At 40.6% G+C, this 21,929-nt stretch overlaps 1 protein-coding gene across 1 annotated transcript in view; it reads left to right on the top strand.

Annotated features, from left to right (window-relative positions):
- Nucleotides 1–4,267: 4,267 nt before the first annotated feature.
- Nucleotides 4,268–21,929, top strand: part of LOC118012103 (dol-P-Man:Man(7)GlcNAc(2)-PP-Dol alpha-1,6-mannosyltransferase-like) — a 57,284-nt gene continuing 39,622 nt past the window's right edge. The window contains 1 exon segment of the mRNA XM_035007289.1: nucleotides 4,268–4,291. The gene's annotated coding sequence lies outside the window, so the exon portion shown is untranslated.

Below are 21,929 nucleotides of genomic sequence, written 5' to 3'. Positions count from 1 at the left end.
TGTTTTTCTTGCTGCAAATATTAGTGCTGCTTTTAACCACAATATACAGAAGATTAGGAGCCAATTCATTATACTTTGTTTAATGAGTTATATTTATACAATATAACAGCATTGTTAAATTCATATAGTACCCTTTTAATATTCAAAGCACTTTACTAGAGTGTTCTATTTTAAGCTCAAAGCCATCCTTTGTCAGGAGGGAAGGCAGAAACAGTATGCCTATTTTAGCACAGTGGTTATGAGTGCAGACTCTGAATTCATGCTGCCTGGATTTTGAGTCCTACCTCTCCCACTTACCAGCTGTCCAATCTCAGAAGAGTTATTGACCTCTCTGTGCCTCAGTTGCCTTGTTCATAGAGTGGGGCAAGTGATAGAATCTACCTCATTGGCTGTTATAGTATTGGTGAGTTAATGCTTGTCAAGTGTTTAAAGCAGTTCCAAGTACGCTGCAAGCTTCATAAGTGTATCAATAATATCATCGGTTCCACCTCTACCCTTGTGGTACATTCTTTACACAGCATCCAGAGTGGTCAGAGTGATCCAGAGTGTCGTCTGACTGCTTAAAATACTCTGGGACTGTTTTCCTTGCATGAAGAGTCAAATTCCGACCTCACCATGGCCAGGTGCAGTTGCTTGTACCTTGTTCTGCTTGTACCCATCTCTCTCTCCCCACCCCTGCTCTGTGCTATAGACATGCTGATACCCTTTCTGTTTCTCAAACACACCGAGGCCCTTCCTGCTTCAAGGCCTTCCCCCAGATCTTCAGAAACCTCCTGATCCACATGTCAACTCAAGGCCAACTCAGGAACACAGGATATCTTCTGTGACCATCCTATCACCTGCACTTGGCCACTGCCACTACCCTGTTTAATGAATAAATGAATGGATTTTTGTGAACCTTGGGGTTCATGGCCCCCTATCATCATTGGTCCTTGCTTACCCTATTTTCTTTACAGTACTTATTACACAAACATTGCATAAGTATATGCATAAGACATTTATTTATTGGAATACATTTCTTATGGTGCATAGGTCCTTTAGAACTCAGAATCTCCCTGGCATATACTATAATTCTTTCCATATGCTTCTTAGCCAGCGGTTCTCAAAGTTCAGTGTGTGCTGTGCCCAACCCCAGAGTTTCTGACTCAGTAGATCAGGGAAGATCTCTTCAGGGAGGTGACACTGAAGTTGGGATTTAAAGAATGAAAAGGAGTCCTATCCAATGGGACCTGAAGGGAGTTCAGGTGCAGGGAACAGCAGATGCAAATACTCCGAGCTGAGGAAAAGTGCTATGGTGTTTGAGTAACAGAAGGGAGGCAGGTATGCTGAAACTTGGTGAGTATTTATTGAATTCCTTTATATCCCTCAGATGTACAACTTAGAGTAATTTAACACTGCTCTATCATAATTTAGGCCAGAATAAATAATGTCTTCATTTCAAGTTGAAACTTTAAACACCTGTAGTATCAAAATAAAGGATAGCAGCCAAGATGACTGTATATTATTATAGAATAATAAAATCCCTTCCTGAAATGTAATTTCTAATTTATTGAGCTGCACACTGATGATTTATGTATTTTTATGTATATAACCATTCTGAAAGTTAAATCTAAAATATAATAACATTTCCTCATGGATGCAAAAGAGATGCATAACTTCTCTGTTTAGAACTATTTATTAGCAATCTATAATCTTTAGGGCATAACCCCAATTCTTCAGAAGGGTACATGAGGCCCATCTCTATTGGCCTGTTTTTCTTCTCCTTTGTCTCCTAAAATGTATAGTTTCTGCGCCAACTGTAAGGAACCACCTGCAACATCCTGAATGGGTGTGCTGTCTCATGCCTTATTCCATTATTACACAGGGCTACTCTGGGAAGCCTCCTCCAACTGCATCCCCTGAAGTGTGAGTGAGTTCCCCTACAACTCTACCCCACCAGAGCTCACTTTCTTCTTCACATTATGATGTGTTCCCCTGGGCTCTTTTGTTCACTTGTCTCTTCTGGGCTTGGCTCTGAGCTCCCAGAAGGCAGGGACTATGCCTTTATCTTTCTCCAGTGCCCACCACAATACCAGGCATACAGACTGCATGGCCCACATAAATGCTTACTGAGTGAATGAAGGAATCTAAAGTCTCATCCTGCCGTCTCAGAGGTATGATTTGGGGTCGCCTCAGGAAGCCAGATTCAGTACTCTGTTTATATTGCACAAAATACATAAGAACTTTCTTCACACGTGATGCCTAAATAATGCTGTGCGGGGTGGTATACCCCATGAAGTTTCAGGATTTCTAACAACTGGCCCCTGGCCCCCGCCTAGAAAGGACAAATGTGTTGTACAAGTCCTTCCTCTGTCTGTGGCATAGATGAGGAGATTAAATGTCTCTCCTGTCACGGGGAGCAGTGTCTTTTTGGCCTTACTGAGGTCTGGCTTTGATTATTTTTTAATCATTCACATGGAGTCCATCCCCTTTCCATGGCCGATGCCTCCTCAGCCTGTGGGAACTAAAGCTTGCATGTCACGCCCCAAGAGGTGTTTTATCCCTCTCAGGGAAGCTTGTCCATTCCTTTGTAGCACCCAGCACAACCTCTACTCACATATTTATTTCTTCGCTGCCTCCCCGAGAGCTGGGTATTTGCTCCCCAAGAGTAGAGATGGTCCCTTTCTTTTCACTGGACAGAACACTGTATGTTCTTCGTCAGCATCTGGTGACAATTTGGCAGGATGAGTTTGGGATGAATTACCCTCTGAATACGTGTCATGCTCCTAATGGGTGTGCCCAATTTTGAAAGAAATCACATAATAAAATTCTCAAAAAGCAAACCAGAAGGTAGGAATTGCTATTACAATTTTACTGATAAGGAAATAGTGCAAGGAGAGATTGACTTGATCAAAATATGTAAATGATGGGAATAAAGGCTTGGATCCTGGTTTTCTGATAGGAAGGCAGTTTCTACCTATACACTTATCTTTAGAGAAGATTTCAGGAGGGCTGAAATATGGGTGGCTGCTCCAAAGTTTACCCGAGTGGAAATTCTATTGTCCCCCTGGTCCGCATGCACTAGGGAAGAAAAGGAAAATCAACAGGCGGTAATGAAATGATGGCAGAAATGATCCAAGTGGCTTATTCGACATGCTATTTATGCTTTCCTTCAAGTCTCTATTGTAACCTAATTTATTATAAAACATCAAGATCTAAATTTGTAACTCACACCAAACAATAAACTCCCTTGTATACCATCTCGTCTTCAGGAAGGTTTTATGAACTGAATTGCAGTGTGTCGACACTGGGGTCTTTTCAGTCCAAGTTGAGTGAAGGAAACTCAAATGTAAAACTCAGTTCAGTCCAGATTTTATTTTTGGTTAGGAAACAATCAAAGTGAGGCACTGAGTTCATTATTCTAGTTTTCGGAGTGCTCTTTCAGAATAAACACGAGAAAACATTTCATTCTCAAAACATAACGCCTTGTACATATTAGTGTAAAGCACTATGACTCAGAAACCGTAGTTACGATATCTACACATTGTGGCAAAAACTGCTATGAGAACACATGATGACAGTACAAGCTTCTGTGAATTTTGATGAGCAAATGTCATTGATTCACATCTTTGTGAATTAAAAGCTTGGGAAATGTCTGTGTACCTTCCCCTTTGATGTCGTATTGTCTGCTAGTCTATAGAAATAACTTCTTGTCTTTTCTCATAATAAAATCAGATGTTTGATACAGCATCCCTGAAATGATTTTGGCCACAATCCACAGGGAAAGAGAGTTATTGCTTCTGCCTGTGGTAGGAATTGGGGAGGCCCCTCACAGGGAGAGGCATTTGGGCTGGATCTTGGAGGATGACGAGGACCTTGCTGGGTGAGTGAGGAGATTAACGTTTCCCTGGTAAGGGATAGTGAACAAAGACTCAGAGGTGAGATAGGTCTGCAGAGGGTACTGAGAGTTTGTAGAAGTCCTGTGAGCATAGAGGACAAGGAGAGAAGGGGGAAAGACAAAGATGGGGAAATAAGACTGGGAAGGTAAGTTGAGGCCAGGTCAAGAAGAGCCTTATGACCTATTAAGTCATTTAGGCTTCATCACAAAAGCAACTGGGAAGTTTCAACATTATATGAAATAGTGCTTAAGAAATTAAAGACAAAGGTCAGCGTATAAAGATATGAACCGATGTGACCCTCCCAAAGAAGTTAACAACCAATCATTCTGCAGAGGAAATAAAGAACAGAAGCAGACCTTCTTGCATTATTAATGTGAAACCATGATGTTTTCATCTATGATCTACAGCTGAAGGTAAGCCACTGTGTTGTAACCTAGGAATACACTGAGACATAGTTTGGGACTCGGGGTGGGGGTTGGGGCAGTGGATTCCTTTTAGCTATTCTAAGCTTTAAAATCTCTGGTCTGACATAACACTTACCTGGGACTGGGTTTCTTTAACTGTAAAAGAGGGATTGATTAGATCAATGATTTATATTAGAGGTTGACAAATTTTTTTCTATAAAGGGATAGAGCACAACTGTTTAGAATTTGAGAGTTACATAATCTCTACCGCAACCTCTCAACTCTGCCATTGTAGCTTGAGAGGAGCTATAGATAATATATGGTTAAGTGAGTGTGGCCGTGTCCCAATAAAATGTTACTTATGGACACTGGAATTGGAATTTTGTTTAATTTTAATATGTCACAAGGTATTCTTTTTAGGATTTTTTTCAACCATTAAAAAAGTGTGAAACCCATCCTTAGTTTGCAGACAATAAAAACTAAGCAGTGGCCTGGATTTTGGCATATGGGCCATTATTAGCCTATCCCTATTTGTTTACAACTTATTTATTTGTAGGAAAAATTTAATACTTTTTTAAAGTTCAACAAGAGAATATTTTCCATTTTTTCCATTTAGTAATTGGTTTTTAAATGTAGCCAATCTGTATTGACAAAACTCATGGTGGCTGTAAGAGTGCTTGCTTTATGGTTATAGAGATTTATTGAAGGACACTGTCTACAGGACTCAAATAAAATGACTTTCCTGATATGCCCACTATGATCACAGAACAGTTTAAAGAGAAACTACTTCATCAATCTTTATATTGTCACTTAGAGGGATGAGAGGTGTTTTAAAAAATACAGCATTAATATTTTTAAGATATTGTTTTAAAAAATGAAAGGATTAAACAGGTATTTATACCCTGATGATCAGAGCACCATTATTCACCAAAGCCAAAAGGTGGAAATGACCCAAATGTCCATCAGTGGAGGAATGGATAAACAAAATGTGATACATACACTTAATGGAATATTATTCAGCCCTTTAGCAAATTCCCATAATGCTACCACATGGATGAACCTTGAAGACAGTATGCTAAGTGAAGTCAGCCAGACACAGTACTAAAGTTGTATACTTCCGTTTACATGAGGTACCTAGAGTAGTCACATTCATAGAGACAGAAAATAGAGGAGTGGTTGCCAGGGGCTGAGAAGAAGGGGAAAATGGGAGTTAATGTTTGATGGGCATGGAGTTTCAGTTTAGGAAGATGAAAAAGTTCTGGAGATGGATGGTGGTGATGGTTGTCTAACAACACGAACGTACGTGATGCAGCTGACCTGTGCACGTACAAAGGGCTAAAATGGTAAATTCCATGTTATGTATATTTCACCACAGCAATTTCAAAGAATAAGACAACAATGAAATGTTTAACCTCGTATCACACGAGACAAAAGGAAGAATCAAGAATAGGCTGCAGGACTAGCACCTAGTGTAGTAAGTAGTACAGGACTCTTTGAACACAGTGACCCAGACAACTTTAATGTCTGTGGGTTTTTTGTTTTTTTTTTTTAGCGTTCTATTTATTACCAATGTCTGTTTTTTGAGTACTCTATTCCAGAGCACATTACTTCAGAGTATCCTTTCAACTACCATTTTACAAAGGAGGAGACGGAGATTCATAGAGCTTCATTGTCGAGGAACCAACAGGCAGGGGTGAGAAGAATTCTCTGGCTGTGCTTCCTAAGCCATCATAGACCACTGCCTCCTTAAATTCTGAATCCACTCATGTTAGACTGTTGAAATCGTCTGCCACTGAAAACAGGATTTTCTGTGTAATTCATGTAGCCATTGCTACCTCGGAAAGAGAGAGGACTCAGCTGCATTTCCTCAGAGTCTGGATCGGCAGCACAGGACCCGCGTGCTGTCGGTTACGGAAAGGCCAGAAGGCCAATGCTACGTGCTGGCTGACGATGCTGTGGGCCAGGCTGATTAGCATCTCCACTCTGGGTAGAATGACTAATATAGCCTTTTAGCCCACAGATTCCCACCTCAAACGTTTACACGACACCACTAAATAATAAATATGTGCATGTCTTATCTCTCCTACTTGGATTGTAAGATAAAGGCAGGAGCTGAGCCTGTTTAATATTTATATCCTCCATAAGATCACCCTGTGCAGTGCTTTGCACCAAGTAGGCGCTCAGCAAATATTTGTTGAATGAATGCATAAATGAATGTTAAATTATCTGCCTCCAGATTTTCCTTTTGTTTCAAATTTTCTCCTCCATCTGACACATGCAAGTTCCTTCCATGTCCCTTTCATGGGTATTACAGATGCCCTCAACTATTTTTCGTGTTTTTCTGGCCTGCTTTTCCTCATCACTGCCGAAACAGACTGGGGGCCAAAAATAGAACCTCCTTGACAAGTTTGCAGAGGACTTACGTCCCCGATTCCTGAGGTGGCAATACTGATTCTGCTAGAGCAGAATGGGAGCTTTACGACTGCCACATTCTTGATTTTGCCCGACATTTAAAAGGGATGGAAGTTTTCCCTGAATGGTGGTGAATACAAACTGCAATCACCCTTGGAAGATGGGGTTCGGGGCAAATAGAGGAATGTCAGAGCTTGTCTTAAGGATGCTTAAAGATGCTCAAAAAAGAAATAGAATCTCTCTCTCTCCTTTGTCCCTCTCTCCTTCCATTCCCACACTTTCTCATTCCCTCCCTTTTCTTTCTTCCTTTCTTCCTTTCTTTCTTTCTTTCTTTCTTTCTTTCTTTCTTTCTTTCTTTCTTTCTTTCTTTCTTTCTTTCTTTCTTTCTTTCTTTCTTTCTTTCTTTCTTTCTTTCTTTCTTTCTCTATTTCTTGCAATCTCTGGTTTATGGCAGGGTCAGTGACTCACATTTGTTTTCAAGCCAGTGCATGTTATGAAGACATAAGACAAGAATGTGCATAAACACATACTCTGCCACAATGCTGATTCCTTTGGATCAAGCCCACAGCAACAGACACTGCATCAATCTAGAATTGTCTCTAATCCATGTACACTGGCACACAGGTTCCCAGTGCTGCTCTAAGGGGAATTAGATAGGAGACCTGGCTTCTTCTCTCAGGGACACTGCAAGATGGTAGGAAAATGGGATGGATACAGAGGTAATAATACAAGGAACATCTAGCTGTTAAGTGGGTAGTAATCAAATCTCAATAGACACTCATAATAACAGTAGTTTTTATTTATGGAGTTTTGCTATGTGCCAGGCACCATGCTAAGGACTTCACATACTTATCTCTTAAATTCTACCTACAAGCCCCAACCTCAGTACAGAGGAGAGGGGAGGAAGTAGGGTGCAGTGGTTGGTGTCAGACTCTGGAATCGGATTGCAAGGCTCTGGTTCCAGGTGCAGAGAGAGAACACTCCTTTTCCTGCTGCAGAGAGAGAACACTCCTTCCCAGAGATTTAGTTGATATGTCCAGCCTCTGCTACCAGCCATGTGACCTTCTGAGCACTGATGTTCCTCTCTTTGTTTCCATCTTCTCAAATATAAAATAAGGGTAATCATGGAACTTACCTTATTGAGTTGATATTAAATGAGATAATGTAAGTATAGTGCTTAAAACAGTGCCTATGTGGGTCAATGGTCTGTGAAGATTAGGTATGATGACCTTGAGAATCAGAGAGGTTAAATAACTTATCAGTGTTCATTCAATAAACGTATACCAGACTGAGAATTCAAACACAAACTGGACTGATCCCAAGGCCCTTGGATCTTAACCCACTTCACCATAATGGCGGTTCAGAGAGCAGTAACTCATTGAGGATCAGCATGAAAGTGGGAAGATTTACAGGGAATGTGAAAGGGTTTGAAGGAGGGACTAGAATTTGTTGAAAAAGAAATGGAGACTGGAGGCTTTAATGAAGAAAGATCTCTTGAATTACCAAAATGTCCCTCTTTGCCAACCACTACCTCTGGGCTTCCTTTCTTCCCTGTCAGTCAGACTTAGCCTCCGTCCAGTGAGGAAGACACAGCAGCTGAAAAATCCACCAGTGAGGATGCTCTGAAGGTCAAAAAATGCTCCCCGCCCCTCCAAGAATGTCCTATAGTGGTTGCTCTAGGTCTTGGTTTCTTTTGCTCTATTTAGGTTTTGCTTGCTAATCTGCACATGACTTTGGGAAAGAAAATCTAATATTTTAGCATCTAATTATGTAAATATCTTATTTAAGTTAGAAACAATATTTATAAATGTGGCAGGAAAGGTGTACCCCCTCTGTTCTCCTTGGGAGGTTTCTCTTGAAGTTAAGGAAATAGAGGAACTATATGTGTACGTATGTGTATAAGCATAGTTTCTATACCTATACCTACACTGACATCTATACATCTGTATATCATCTACATCTACATCTATCTATATCAGTATCTATCCACATTGAAATGCAACAGAATTTTGGAAGCACTCTTAACTTTATAAGCTACAAGGAGACTGGTTGGCAGAATTTAATCTTTGTAGTTCACTTAGTGTCTAATTATACCTTACATTTCTAACCTGGGGCTCAGCCACGATGATGGTCTCTCATCCTTTTCTTTCTCCATCCTTGGGTTCTGGAGTCTTTAACAGTCTGTGAGGAGGGAGGATGCTGGTAAGGCACAGCGGAGGGGGACCTTGGGGATTGGAAGGGGAGGGGAGAAGGCATTAACAAGGCCAAGGGAGCACAAGTGTGGGAGAGGCTATGGGCAAGTGGAGAAAAGGAAGGTCCCACTCCTGTGAATGTGAGGATGCCTTAAATAGACTAGGTACATTATCCTCTGGTTCTGCATGGAAAACTTTATTTGAGGCTGAGGCAGAGAAGTGACTAAACCTTTTCAGGATTCCCAGTCTGTGTTTGACACCTTTTTGGTGCTCCGCACCCCCCACCAGCTGTAAGCTGGGTTCCACCCATAAGGAAGACAGTCATGAAGACAGTCCTAAACGGACCCATTTAAGCAGTTGACAGTAAGGCCATATCCTCCTGCTATGGTAAGGGCGCAGGTCTAAGTGAAATGAGTAAGTCGTTTAATGTATTATTCATTTCTCCCTCTTTCCCCAGAATGATCTTAGATCTCTAGAACATTTCCGACCTTACAAAATGCCCTGAAGTACACTTGAAAATCTTGTAGTCATTACATATGGCTTCTAAACCATGTCATACCCTTGTTCGAGGCTTCATCCTCTCTTGCCTAAACCATTGCAATAAACCCCTTATTGGTCTCCGTGTCTTCTAATCTACTTTATAAGTGAGGCTACAGTTTTCTTTCTAAATTACAAATCTATAATGGTCATTTTCCTGCTTTTCATTGTCATCTATTTTTTTGAGCCTTACTTTTCCTTTCTTCCCAAAGGCAACATAATCTGGAATCCCGACATATAAAACACTGAAGCAAGCTCTGCTCCGTGGAAGTGGGGTTGGGTGCAGGCAGAGTCCCTGCTCACTCTATGTCCCCACCTCTTTTGCCCCCTTGACCTTGGCCATTCCCTGTCCTCTCCGTGGCATCCACAGGATCCCTTGGAACCTGTTTGGATCATGAGCATCTGAAGCACATGGTACAGCTTCTTCAGCTCCCCTTCCGTGCAGCCTCAGCTCTGGGCCACTCACTGTGTTCTCCACCTTTGCACCCTCTGCTCCTTGCCCTGCAATGCTCTCTTCCTTCTCGCTGCCCGGTGATCTCCTCTCAACCTTAGAGAATGAGCTCAGATGCTACCTCCTCTTGGAACCCACCCCAACATCCCTGGAGAGAGCTGGTCACCCTCTGTACCCACGGATGTCCCTGACCATTTCTATTATACCATTTACGACATTGTTTTGTGGTTCTCTAGCTGCAGCAATGTTAGCCCTCACTCAGCAATCAGAGAGGCCATGTCTTACTGTGTTTGTTTCCTCATGTCTGTTCCTGCCTCCTAGCACCGTGCTTGTCCTTAGTGGGTTGAAATGATCATCACTGGCTAAACGGGGACAAAGAGTGTGCTGAGCCCAGGTCAGGATCAAAAAGTGTCTTGAGTCCACTGATAGCCTTGCAAACTTGGTGAAAATACGCGAATGTTTTCTTCATTCTTTGTGGAATAAACTCATCATGATGGTTTTATCCTTTAAACTATACCATCAAGATAAAATGTACTTCTTTAGGGCACATGTTCAGTCACAATGTCCAGAGTCAAATGAAACCAAAGAAAACGGTTCTCTAGCATTCCTGGGATATGATCCTACTTCTTCTTCAAGGCCTAACTCACACATTACCTTCTCCTGGGGGCCTTTGTTGGCTTATTGTTCCTATGTTTGTCTCTTCCTATTTAACTCTTCTAATGATGGTTGTTTCTACTGCATAATTCATTCCTAAATTCCTTACTCTGGACTCAATCAGTATTTTGAATTGAAATATGTTGATCCATGGAAGCAAAAGCTGGGTTTCATGGCTCTTTGTACTCTGTTAATCAACAAAGGACTCAAATCTCCAACGATTCTTTTTCAAAACCTTAGCAAAAAACCAAAAAAAACAAAACCAAACTATTCAGGGAAAAGAAGGCTTACTGAAACATATGCCATTTGTTATTTTGAGCACGTGGTTCTTCTTTAGAAGTTGTATAGAAAGGTAAAGATTACTATCCAAAAAGAGAGAGAGAGAAAATTATTTAGCAGCTTCCACATTTCAAGGATGTGGCAGAATTTAACTAAGGGCAAAATCTGTCTTTGCTAGGAAAATGCAGTAATGGGTATCATCAGGTATGCAAAAGGAAATCCATGAGCTAGATGGTCTGTAATAGGAATGCTCACTTTTTATCTGGTAGGCAGGGGGTACTGGAAGCCGGTAGAAAAGGAAAGTTGGAAAATGGGAATCTTGGTAGGGACTGTGGACCCGGCAATATGGTGTCAGGCCAGGGCCCAAGGCAAGAAAGGACTGGTTAAGAAATTTCCCCCTGGGAGATGGATGAAGAACCGTAAGAACACTATTCTCTTGTATTCAATGTTGAATTGTTTATTATTCCATGATGTGCTGGTCCCTCTTCATTATTCCCAAGCATTCAAAAAATTCTGTTGTGCACCAAGGCTTTTTGTTGGTGGTGTGTGTTGGAAGGAATGAGGAGAAAGGTGGCTGCACGTAGCATGGAAAGAGGAGAGGAGTCACAGGAGAAGGGAAAGTAAGCAAGGATCAAGAAGTCAGAAGAGGCAGGAAGTCTGGGCAAGAGGTAAGTAGGGTAGCAACAGACTCCAGGGGAATACCATGGAGACTGGAGGAGCAGGCTGTACATCTTCCAGTTCCTGGATTAGGGACTCAAACCATTTCCTCTCTGGATATTAAAGAAAAGGATAATCTTTTCCTTTGGGCTACAAAAGAAATGTTTACCAGAAGGGTGTGTGTGTGCTCTCCCAGAAGGATGCTTCTCCCCACCAGGAGGGCTATCACAGGGCCTCTGTTAAGACCTGGGCATCTTGATTTTAGAGGACTCATGTCTCATTTGTCACATTACATACGATACGGTATTCTGTCATAAGAATGCGAAACCATCTTTGTAATTTCACTTTTGATATTATATATTCTTGATGTAATTACTTCCATTTTAGTTTAGTGTTTTATTTTGGATCTAATTAATTTTTAAGATCAGATCTTAAACATTTTCATGGACCTCTCACAAAGCTCATGAACTGCAGCCCTGTGCTCAACATAGCTAATGGATGAAATGTTCATAGATGACAGGAGGCTCTTTCTTGCAGAGGTAAAGCCAATTCCCAAAGAGGCATTATCAGCTTCTCCTGACAAACACAAATATTTAACTCACACCCACAAATGCTTAATTTAGACCCTGATTGTTCAAATGGAATTTCAGTAGGTTAATTAAAATAGAAGAGAAATAATTTTTAGTGTAGGCCTTTATCTATAAGCCTTTTGGTTATCAGTTAGGGTCTTGTTTCTAATTAAAAAAACAAAAGAAGACAATGCACAGAGTAATTAGTAAATGAAAACCTTCAAAGTAAACCTCAAGTCCTGATAAGAACTCTAATTTTTAAAAGTGTTTTTATGTCAAGAGACAATTTAAAGTACAGGTTTCATAGATATTTTCCTTTTAAATAGAATTCTCTTAGCTAATCAGATGTTGAGTGGTGTTTCCTTTAATTTTATCTGGCCAAGCTTCCCTCCATCTGTTTTCCCATAATGCTCTCATTCTCTCCTCCAGATGTTTGGCACAGCATCCCAACTAGACGTCTATTTCTTCTTGTTCTCCTTCACCTCACATGAACCTTCCAAGTCATAATTCTTTGGAAATAGGCACAAGGAGCCTTAGTTCAAATTACCATCTTTTACTTAAGGACTTCCATCTCTAAGGTCAGTACAAGTCAAAAAAATTTCTCTCTCGTTGTAGAATTTCTTGGCTGTGTATATTTAAAAAAATAAAAGAGAAAAAGAAACCAGAAGCCCAAGATTGTTAAGCAACATCCTCGCGTTCACATAAGCCAGACTCAGGAACAGTAATTAAACATTGAGAATTTTACTTTTGATTCCTTTTTAACATTTGACTTACTGAGAACTGAAGCTATTCCATCAGTCACTCTACAGCTTCAACTTTGATCAATGCCTCTGTTCAATAGGGGGTCAAATACCTGAAGGGAAATAAAAGAATTCTCTGGAACATATGGCAGGAAAGGGTCATTTGTGTGTGCTTGCAGAGAAGACAAATGACTCGCATTCCCCGCTCTCTTACCGTGTCAGTGTTGTCGACCACTCAGCTGATCCTAGACAATCTTGTGCTCTAGCTAATCTGCTGCGTTTCAAAGCAAACTAAATGGAAATAAAGGTTTAAATATCTGGAAAGTAAATCATGATTTAAAAAAAATCTAACAGCATGAAAAAATTTTTCTGACAAAGTGTACAGCATGTTAGGAAAATTCTTTTCTGAGACCACCTGCTGATATTCTATTTTATAACTGGAGAGAATACTGCCTTATGTCCAAAACTTAGATAGAACTAAAGCATTTGATGAGAAAGAAAAAAAAATACCATAAACCTCATTAAGAACTTAGGTAGTTTTCATGGTGCAAGTGAATGTGCAAAATAGAAAAGTTTCTCCTTCCTCATGTCTCATGTTTACCCTTTAGTCTTCCACCCTCACTGGCAACATCTGGGTAAAGTCAGTATGGGCTCATGCTGCACTTGGACAATGGCCTTCAGCACGTATCTCCCTGCTTCCGGGCTCTCCAGGATCTCGTCCATCTATCTGTTAGAACTCCTTCCACAGAGAACTCTGCATTTGTTTAGAAGAAATAGCTTACAAGGTATTGGGGGAAAAGATGAAGCACCAAGGACCCTTTCAAGGGCATGAGTGGAACTGTCCTGAAAGAGATGAATGAGAGTAGAGCCTTGCCTGAATCATGAGGAAAAGGAGTAGAAAAACAAAAAAAGCAGAGAATGGGAAGTAGAAGGAATGGGCCCAGGTGATGGCGGAAGATAGCTCTCTCCTTGATGTGTCTTGCTGCATGACTCCCACTCATCTTTAGAAAGTTACCAAGCTTATAAAATATTTGGAAGTTGTGGATTTGGGGGACACTGAGGGTGAAGCCAGGCATCACATCCACATAGATGGGCGTGACACAGGAGCATGGAGCTGTTGGGAATTGAGAGGAAAAAATATAAAAACATAAAAAATTGTGGCAAATGTAGGAGGGCTTTGAACCTTCACAGGTTGGGGCATCAGGCTCCTGTCAAAGCTCTCCAGGCGCAGGCAAGCTGGCTGAGTTTTAGGTTAGACTGCGAATGAGTCACATTACCTGTGGAGTTGACTTTGAACTCGTCAGTTTGACTTTCCAGCCCTGTGTGATCTTGCTTTGGTTGACTACATTCCAGGCTCCTTTCCCTCTTTCGGTTTAGTCAAACTGAGCTAATCATTTTCTCATGAATGTAAATATTACATTCCAGCACTACCAGTTACTGCCTGAGTGATCAGGGGAAAATTACTTAGCATTTCATAATTCCAGTCTATTTATCTGGAAATTACCTGGGAATAAACTCATAGGGTTGTTTCAAGAATTAAAAGTGATCATGTGGGTAAAAAAGAATCTGTAACTTGCTTCTCACACCATGAGACACCCAGTGAGTCTCATCTCCCACCCCCTCTGTCCCCTAATGTCCCTTATGAATTTTTGCTTCTATTAGTCCTTCTGCCTGACTGTTGCTCTCCCTGCCAAGTTCAAAGTCTACCTGCTTCAAAATACTATCATACTTTATCACATGTGGCCTACTAGCATTGTAGCAATTGTTTCTCTCATCTCCTGTTGTGGATTGTAAATATCCCAAGAAAGATTCATCTTTATATCCCTTATAGTGTCTAAAGAGTTTGCAAATATTATATGCTCCATAAATATTTACTGACTACATTCTCCATGATTATTTACCAAGATGCTCCACATGATTTTCAATCTAAAATTTAAATTTATTCCATTAAGTTCTCAAAAACAAGGCAGAATTTCTCTACTAAATATTTGCTACTCAATTTTCAAGGACCACATTTTAGATATCATGCCACATTCCCTTGAATATGTCTATCACTGCCTAGGTCATAACCAGTACAATGTTTTGACATAAATCAAGTCCATAATATGAAATTGAATAGAACTTATTTCAAGCTTCACACTAATGAAGGAAGGAAAATAAAATCATTTGGAAAAGAGCTGCCAAACATTGGACAGCCTGCTAATTTAAAAAAATGAGATGTTTCTTTTCACTGTCCCTAAGTTATTGGCATGGCAGGTGTGCCTGTTTTATGTTGTTGCTTATGTTTTCAATTGAGGAGTAAACTTTGCCTGTAGCCAGTTAATCATCTGAGCCTTTTGGAAAACTTAATTGAGAGGTCATTATCTGCTTTGCTTTCTTCTTCCTCCACATCTTCACAGCATATCAGCAATCTCAGTGACGCACCACTCTGCTGGTAATTCATATGGTATATTCAGAACCATAGATCATGGCTGTTAGACCTGCCAGATGTTCCTAGTCCCTTGCTGCAATTAAGTTCCAACATAGCCCAATTTGAAAGAGATGGAGAAACCACAGTTCTAATTAAGAATATTCATGAGTTTGCACCTTGGAAAGCCAGAAATCACATAATGTGCCAGAGTGGACAAGATCCTTTCCTTCGAGAAGAGAAAAAAAAAATGCAGTTGTAAGTAAGTCACCAGGTATGCACTGATGGGAAGTTCTGAAGTGAAACAGGAGGTATGAGATTGAGTGAACTATTCGAACTCTCAGCTAAACCCGTTTTAATAAGAATTTAAAGGGCTATATCGGAACTCCTAACACTAGCCGTACATTATCATCTGAGAAGCTTAAGAAAGAAAATCACCCATGCCTTGGTCTGCCCGCAGGGCTAGTCTAGATCAAGAAAAAGAAGCAGTATTGTTGTTGGCATCCTCATCTCCACACAGAAGTAGCCTCCAGACAGTTGCTATGGTAACCATGAGCGTGTTCTTCTTAGACATTAAAAATGAGAACGCAAAGCATGTTCAGCTGGACTAGAAACAGGTGCCATGGTGTAGCATGTTCAGACTAGGGTCAACCAATCAAATTAGGCAATGCAGAGGTTTTCTGCTGCACCTGCCTTAAGTTATCAGCAGTTCCTAATGGCATCTTCAGAAGCAATACAGGGAATGACCTTCATTATGATATTCTCCTAAAGCGGTAGGGTTCATACTTTGTAAACCATGTGGTGTTCAGTCCATTGTGATCCTGGAGTTAAAACCCTTGAGAAGATGTGGAACACATGATTGCAAGTTAAGAGACCAGAGTTCAGTTTCTGTCATTAACTAGCTGTGAGACTTGGGCAAATCCCTGGACCTTTCCTGGTAACAATGTCCTTATCTAATAAAAGAAAGGTTTCAAGAGGTAATTTTAGGGGTTAGAAGGAGCCTTAGAGGGAATGTATTTCATCCTACAGTGGACATCTGTTGTTTGGGGGCTTCCAAACTCCATTTCCCCTTTATTCTATAGCTGATTCTTGGCTTTCCTTTAGAAATCATTCTTCCCTCACCCTCACTCTCAGGCTTTGTACCAACTCCACTTCTGGCCCCAGAGGAGGGCATTTTACCTAGGTCTGACCAGTTGAAACACTGCATTCCCATTCCCAAATTGAGTGGCTTAGGGATGTAACTGAAGTCAATTAAATCCAATGAAACTCAATTCTGGGACTTTTCCTGGAATTACAGTGAAGGACAAACTCTTTTTTGCTGGGCTTTAAGTTTTTAGGAAATAAAACTGAAGATGTGAAGAGCAATTTTGTCATCACAGAGGGAGAACATGCATGAGGATGAAGCCAACACAATAAAAATTAGAGCTAATTCAGAGAGAGGTGTACTGTCCTGGTGACATAATTTAAAGCTATGCTTGAAGTTAGTTTACCTTTTTTAGTTACCTAAATCAATGAAGTCCTCCCTTTCTAAAAATGAAGCCAGTTTGAATTGGATTTCTTTTACTTATGTCCAAAAGAGTTCTGGCTAACACAAACTCCTTACTTTAGAGGCTTAGGAAACTGACACCGAGGGTGGTGGTGACTGGTCCAGACCTAGACAAAGTCAGAGGCAGGACGAACCAATTTCTGAGCTTCTCAGTTCAAAGACTTTAAAAATACATCCAAACCTTGATTTTTTTTTTTTTAAGTAACAATACCGACAACTTTGAAATTTCCATTTAACGGACTCTTCCCTCCTTTCTAGTAACATCAGTCTTCTTATAATTCTTGATAGATTTATTTTCTTGGGGCCTTTTGCTGTTTCTGAATTCACTTAGTTTGTAACCAGTGTACTTACCTACCGAGTTAATGAGAAACAAACGAAGCAACAATTCACCACTCAAATCAATACTTTGGTTCATCATAGATCAAATAAACAATAGGTTCTCTGTGTTTCTTACTTTTCAAGTTTATTTTTCAATAGATTTTTCAATGCATTATAGCATCAAGACCTCAATTTCCGATCAGAGGCAGAAGAGATGGATATCTTAAAAAGGAAGAATGTGAAATTAGAGCTTAATATTTAGCTGAAAATTGAGCTCCACCAACAGCTTTTCTCATTCTGCAGCTAGTGAATTAAAAGCCAAATAATTAAATGTTTTGCTAAATCTGTCAATCCAACTTAAGCACTTTGTTCTCCTCAAACTATGTCACCTCATGACCCACTGTCCATCTCTCTATGATAGCACTTATATTGAATGCTTATGTGTCTGTCTCCCCCATTGGACCTTGAGCTCCTATATGTCAGGGACCTTGTTTTAATTATCTCTAGGTCTCATGAACACTCAATCATTATGCACGCTATAAAGAAAAAGTTGGAACACATGGCTGTTCCCAATTTATTACTTAGAGCATTGAGTCAATGTGCTTCCTTTGACTATTTCCAAGGTCTGATATCAAGCTCATTTTTCCGTTATTAGTACGTGTGTGAAGAGTTTCTCATATATTGAAGCTAATTTCAGGTTTTAAAAGTTTCCACATGGACCATTTTTAATCAAGCAGAACCTTGTGGGATTATAGACCCTGAAGTGTCATATCTAATTGTTGTATTTTCATGTTCATGTCTTCAATAATCATCTAGAAGTGATATTGTGGCCTGGCACTCAGAAGCTGTGTGAACTGTGAGAATCTACATTCCAAAATCTTCTCAAATCTTACTTGCTATCCTTCCCATTTGTCTCACATCATCTGGGGGGATAGAAAGTGTGAACCTTTTTCGTTTTATATACCTTGAAGTATTGAATCCAACCAGAGAGAGACTAGAATAAGGAACATTATGGAGTTTCATGTTATTATGTCTACATGTAAATTTGTAAAGCTCTACCCCATTCAGAATGGAGAGGTTGGGGACACTTTTAATCTAAGGCATGGGTGATATTAAGTTTATCAGTGCATAACTCTTTGTCTCTTAAACTAGGGAAAATAGAGAAGAAATGATAGCACTGTTCATTTTGAAGAAGAGAATGCATCCAAACAATTTTTATTAGAGATTTCAACTTTCTTTTTCCATTTAAAAGTGAAATATTATTTTTAAATTTGCATATTAATGTAAAAGAAGAGGCCAGCTCTACATATAATACCTCATTCATTCCTCACAACATCCCTAATAAAGTAAATATTATTGTTCACATTTTATAAATGAATGATTCGCTTTAAGGAGATTAAATTGCCCACAGTCATCCAGACAGTAAGCAGCTGAACTGGATTGGAAGTCAAGTGTGCTTGATTCATAGTTTCTCTCCTGACAACTCTGTCACATGACTTCTCAAAACATGGTCTCAACAACTTGGTAGTTTCTCCATCTATTGTGTATCAGCTACCATGCTATCTGCTTTACATTCTTTATCTCTGTTAATACTCACAACACTTCTGTGACTTGGGTATTATTATCTGCATGTTAGAGATCAAGAAACCAGCTTAGGTAACTTGCCCAAGGTCATAGAACTTATATGGTAGAGTCATGCTTTTAGACACCCTTCATTACTTCAGCTCACACTTATTAAACACAGCCTCTGTGCTGGGCATCACAGGATCAGAGTTGGGCCAAGGTGAGAAAGAAACATAATTTCTCTTCTCAGCTACTTTAAATATTAGTAAACTGTTTTTTTTTTTTTTAAAGATTTTATTTATTTATTTGAGAGAGAGAATGAGAGAGAGAGAGAGCATGAGAGGGGGAAGGGTCAGAGGGAGAAGCAGACTCCCTGCTGAGCAGGGAGCCCGATGCGGGACTCGATCCAGGGACTCCGGGATCATGACCTGAGCCGAAGGCAGTCGCTTAACCAACTGAGCCACCCAGGCGCCCCAGTAAACTGTTTTTTAATGAAGATATTGACTGATGCAAAAACTAAAGAACAGACATTATCAAGGCATTAGTGTCTCTGAAATTTGACTTTAGACTCTCGAAGGACTTCACACACCCCAATGCCTTCCTGGAACTCTCTTTGAGAATTACCGAACATTAGTTTAATCCATTTGCTTTGGAATCTAGGAAGAGCCTCTGCTTTTACCCTGGGGCTTTAAAAAAATCACTGGCTTCCAAGGGTAGGGAGTAGAGGGATGGGCAAAATGGGTGAAGGGGAGTGGGAGGTACAGGCTTCCAGTTATGGAATGAATAAGTCATGGGGATGAAAGGTAGAGCCTAGGGAATATAGTCAATGGTACTGTAACAGCTTTGTATGGTGACAGATGGGAGCTACACTTGTGATGAGCATAGCATAATGTATAGACTTGTGGAATCACTATGTTGCACACCTGAGACTAATGTAACATTGTGTGTCAATTATACTTCAGTTAAAAAAAAAAAATCCCTGGCTTCCTTTCCAGTCTCCTTTGGCCCCATGCCCACGCAGTCTCTCCTATAGGGAAGAGACTTGACCTGCTGATGCCCAGACACCCGCCTGCCCCCTGGCTCTCATTCTATTTGTCTCCTTTCTTCCACTGTCTGACACTTCCAATGAGGAGTTTATCCTGTCTGCTTCCATTTCCACATTCCCTGTTCTTCCTGAAGTACCTGCAATCTACCATTACCCTGAGGTCTGAATGCAGGTAAAATGCTCAGCACAGAGAAGGTGTTCAGTATGTGCCAGCTATTGTAGTTGTCGCCACGGCCGCTGCTCACATGCGCGCCTCACTATCATACCAAATGTATTTGATTCCTAGGACCGCTATAACAAATCACCACAAACATGGTGGCTTAAGACAACAGAAATAGAGCGAAAGTCTGAAGTCAAGATGTCTGCAGGGCTGCATTCCCTCTGGTGGCTCTGGGGGAGACTCTGTCCCATGCCTCTGATGCCCGCTGGAATTTCTTGGTGTTCATTGGCTTGTGGCCACATCACTTGAATCTCTGCCTTTGTCTTCACATTGTCTTCTCTTCTGTCTGCGTGGGTCAGATCTCTGTCTCTCTCTTATAAGGACACTTTTGAAGGCATTTAAGGTCCACCCAGAGGATCCAGTATAATCTACTCATTACTAGATCCTTACCTTAATCATAATTACAAGATCCTTTTTTTAAATAAGGTGATAGTCACAGGTTTCAAGGTGTAGGATTTGGACATGTCCTTGGGAGCTGTTATCAACCCATCACACCAAATTAGAGGCTTTTTGAAAGGAGTGATCCATTTTCCTCATCTTTATACCTCCCACAACATCTAGAATGGTGAATAGAGGATGATAGGTTCACGGGTGTCCCTAAGTTATTAATAAGTAAACAAATGTGTAGATAAGCAAATTACCAAAGAGGGTCATGCTCAGACAGATGATGAGTGTGTGCCTAAGATCTGATTTTAAAAAATCAAAACACAGGAGGTGTCCAACTGACATCCACTGAGTAAAAAGCCTAATGTTAAATATTTTGTAACTAGTCAGTGGTTTGATATGACTATTAATTAAATTTTAGGAAAAGTTAGATTTCCAATTAACTAAGCTGTGACCTATGCAGTCCAGCCCTATCTTGAGTGGTTTCACATTCAAGGAAGCATAGCCCCCAAAAGGATTCCAGTGTTTACCCACACTTCTCTCAAACATTTAAAGGTCCATGCACAGGTGTACAACTCCTTAAAATCCCCTGCTCTCTTCCAGTCTCTAGTCTCTCTTCCAGTCTCTTCCAGTCTCTTCCAGTCTCTAGTTCTAAAACTTTGTGAAACAATCAAACCTCTCATTTTATTGACCCCAAAGAACACTACCATTCATGGTGTCCTACTGGGTGGCCCCATTCTATGAGGCCAAACGTACCTCCATTTTCTACTTACCTTACTTCCCTTGCCCAAGGAGGCTGGGGGAGGCATGGACACTCTATAAGGACATAGGTGGGGGGGGGGCACCTTGGAGGGTTTAGAATTGATAGCCACTGTCTGGCTGAGCCAGCTGGCTTTTACTTCTTGCTTCCTTATAGTTCACTAATCACAGAAATGTATTAGCTCTCCCCTGATGATATATACAGTATCTAGAAATCAGATGTTTGGCAAATAGCCCACTTGGGTCCAGTCAGAATAAGATGAATAATTCTTCAACTGGTGTAAGATTAAAAAGACAGAGTCTGTTTGTGTGTGCAAATCCATTTCCTTTCTTAGAATCTTAGACATCACAAAACATGCACCACGGTAGGCCCTGCACTTTCTATTGCCAAGGAGAAAATTCAAAATAAAGGCTCACTACTGAATGGATTGCTCAGTCAAAGGAGCGCCATGGCACATTAAATTCAATAAACCACTCAAGCTTCTGATCGAATATATTATGGGAACACTATAGGCTACAGTTTAAAAGATTAGTCCAGGAAGAAACAATATACTACTGCAGTGGCTTTCTTGCTGGCAGTCTCAGCTCCAGGCACAAGACGATGCTACCTGATAGTTGCCATGGTAACCATGCAAGTGTTGGGCTGGAGCTTTTCCAGACGGAAAAATAGAACATCATACATGAGTCTGCTGTTTAAAGAGAAAAAGGACGGGCAGCAGCTTGAAAAATGGGAGTCTGCCAGTGTAAATTCTGCATGTCAGGCTCAGGAGCCCTCTGGTTTTTGTGAGGCTAGTTAGGGGTGCTATGGCACACCTGCTCACGGGTGTCCAAAACTGCTGGGGTCCTGGGTAACTTTCAGGGAGGAAGATGCAGGGTAAGAGCTGTATCTGTAATGCTGTGAAGGTTGGAGAGGA

This window comes from Mirounga leonina, unplaced genomic scaffold (assembly GCF_011800145.1).
Source record: "Mirounga leonina isolate KUSES-001 unplaced genomic scaffold, KU_Mleo_1.0 Mir_151, whole genome shotgun sequence".
Taxonomy (NCBI): Eukaryota; Metazoa; Chordata; class Mammalia; order Carnivora; family Phocidae; genus Mirounga; species Mirounga leonina.
The sequence above is the reverse complement of the archived record's forward strand: the minus strand, read 5'-3'. Positions and strand labels throughout refer to the sequence as shown.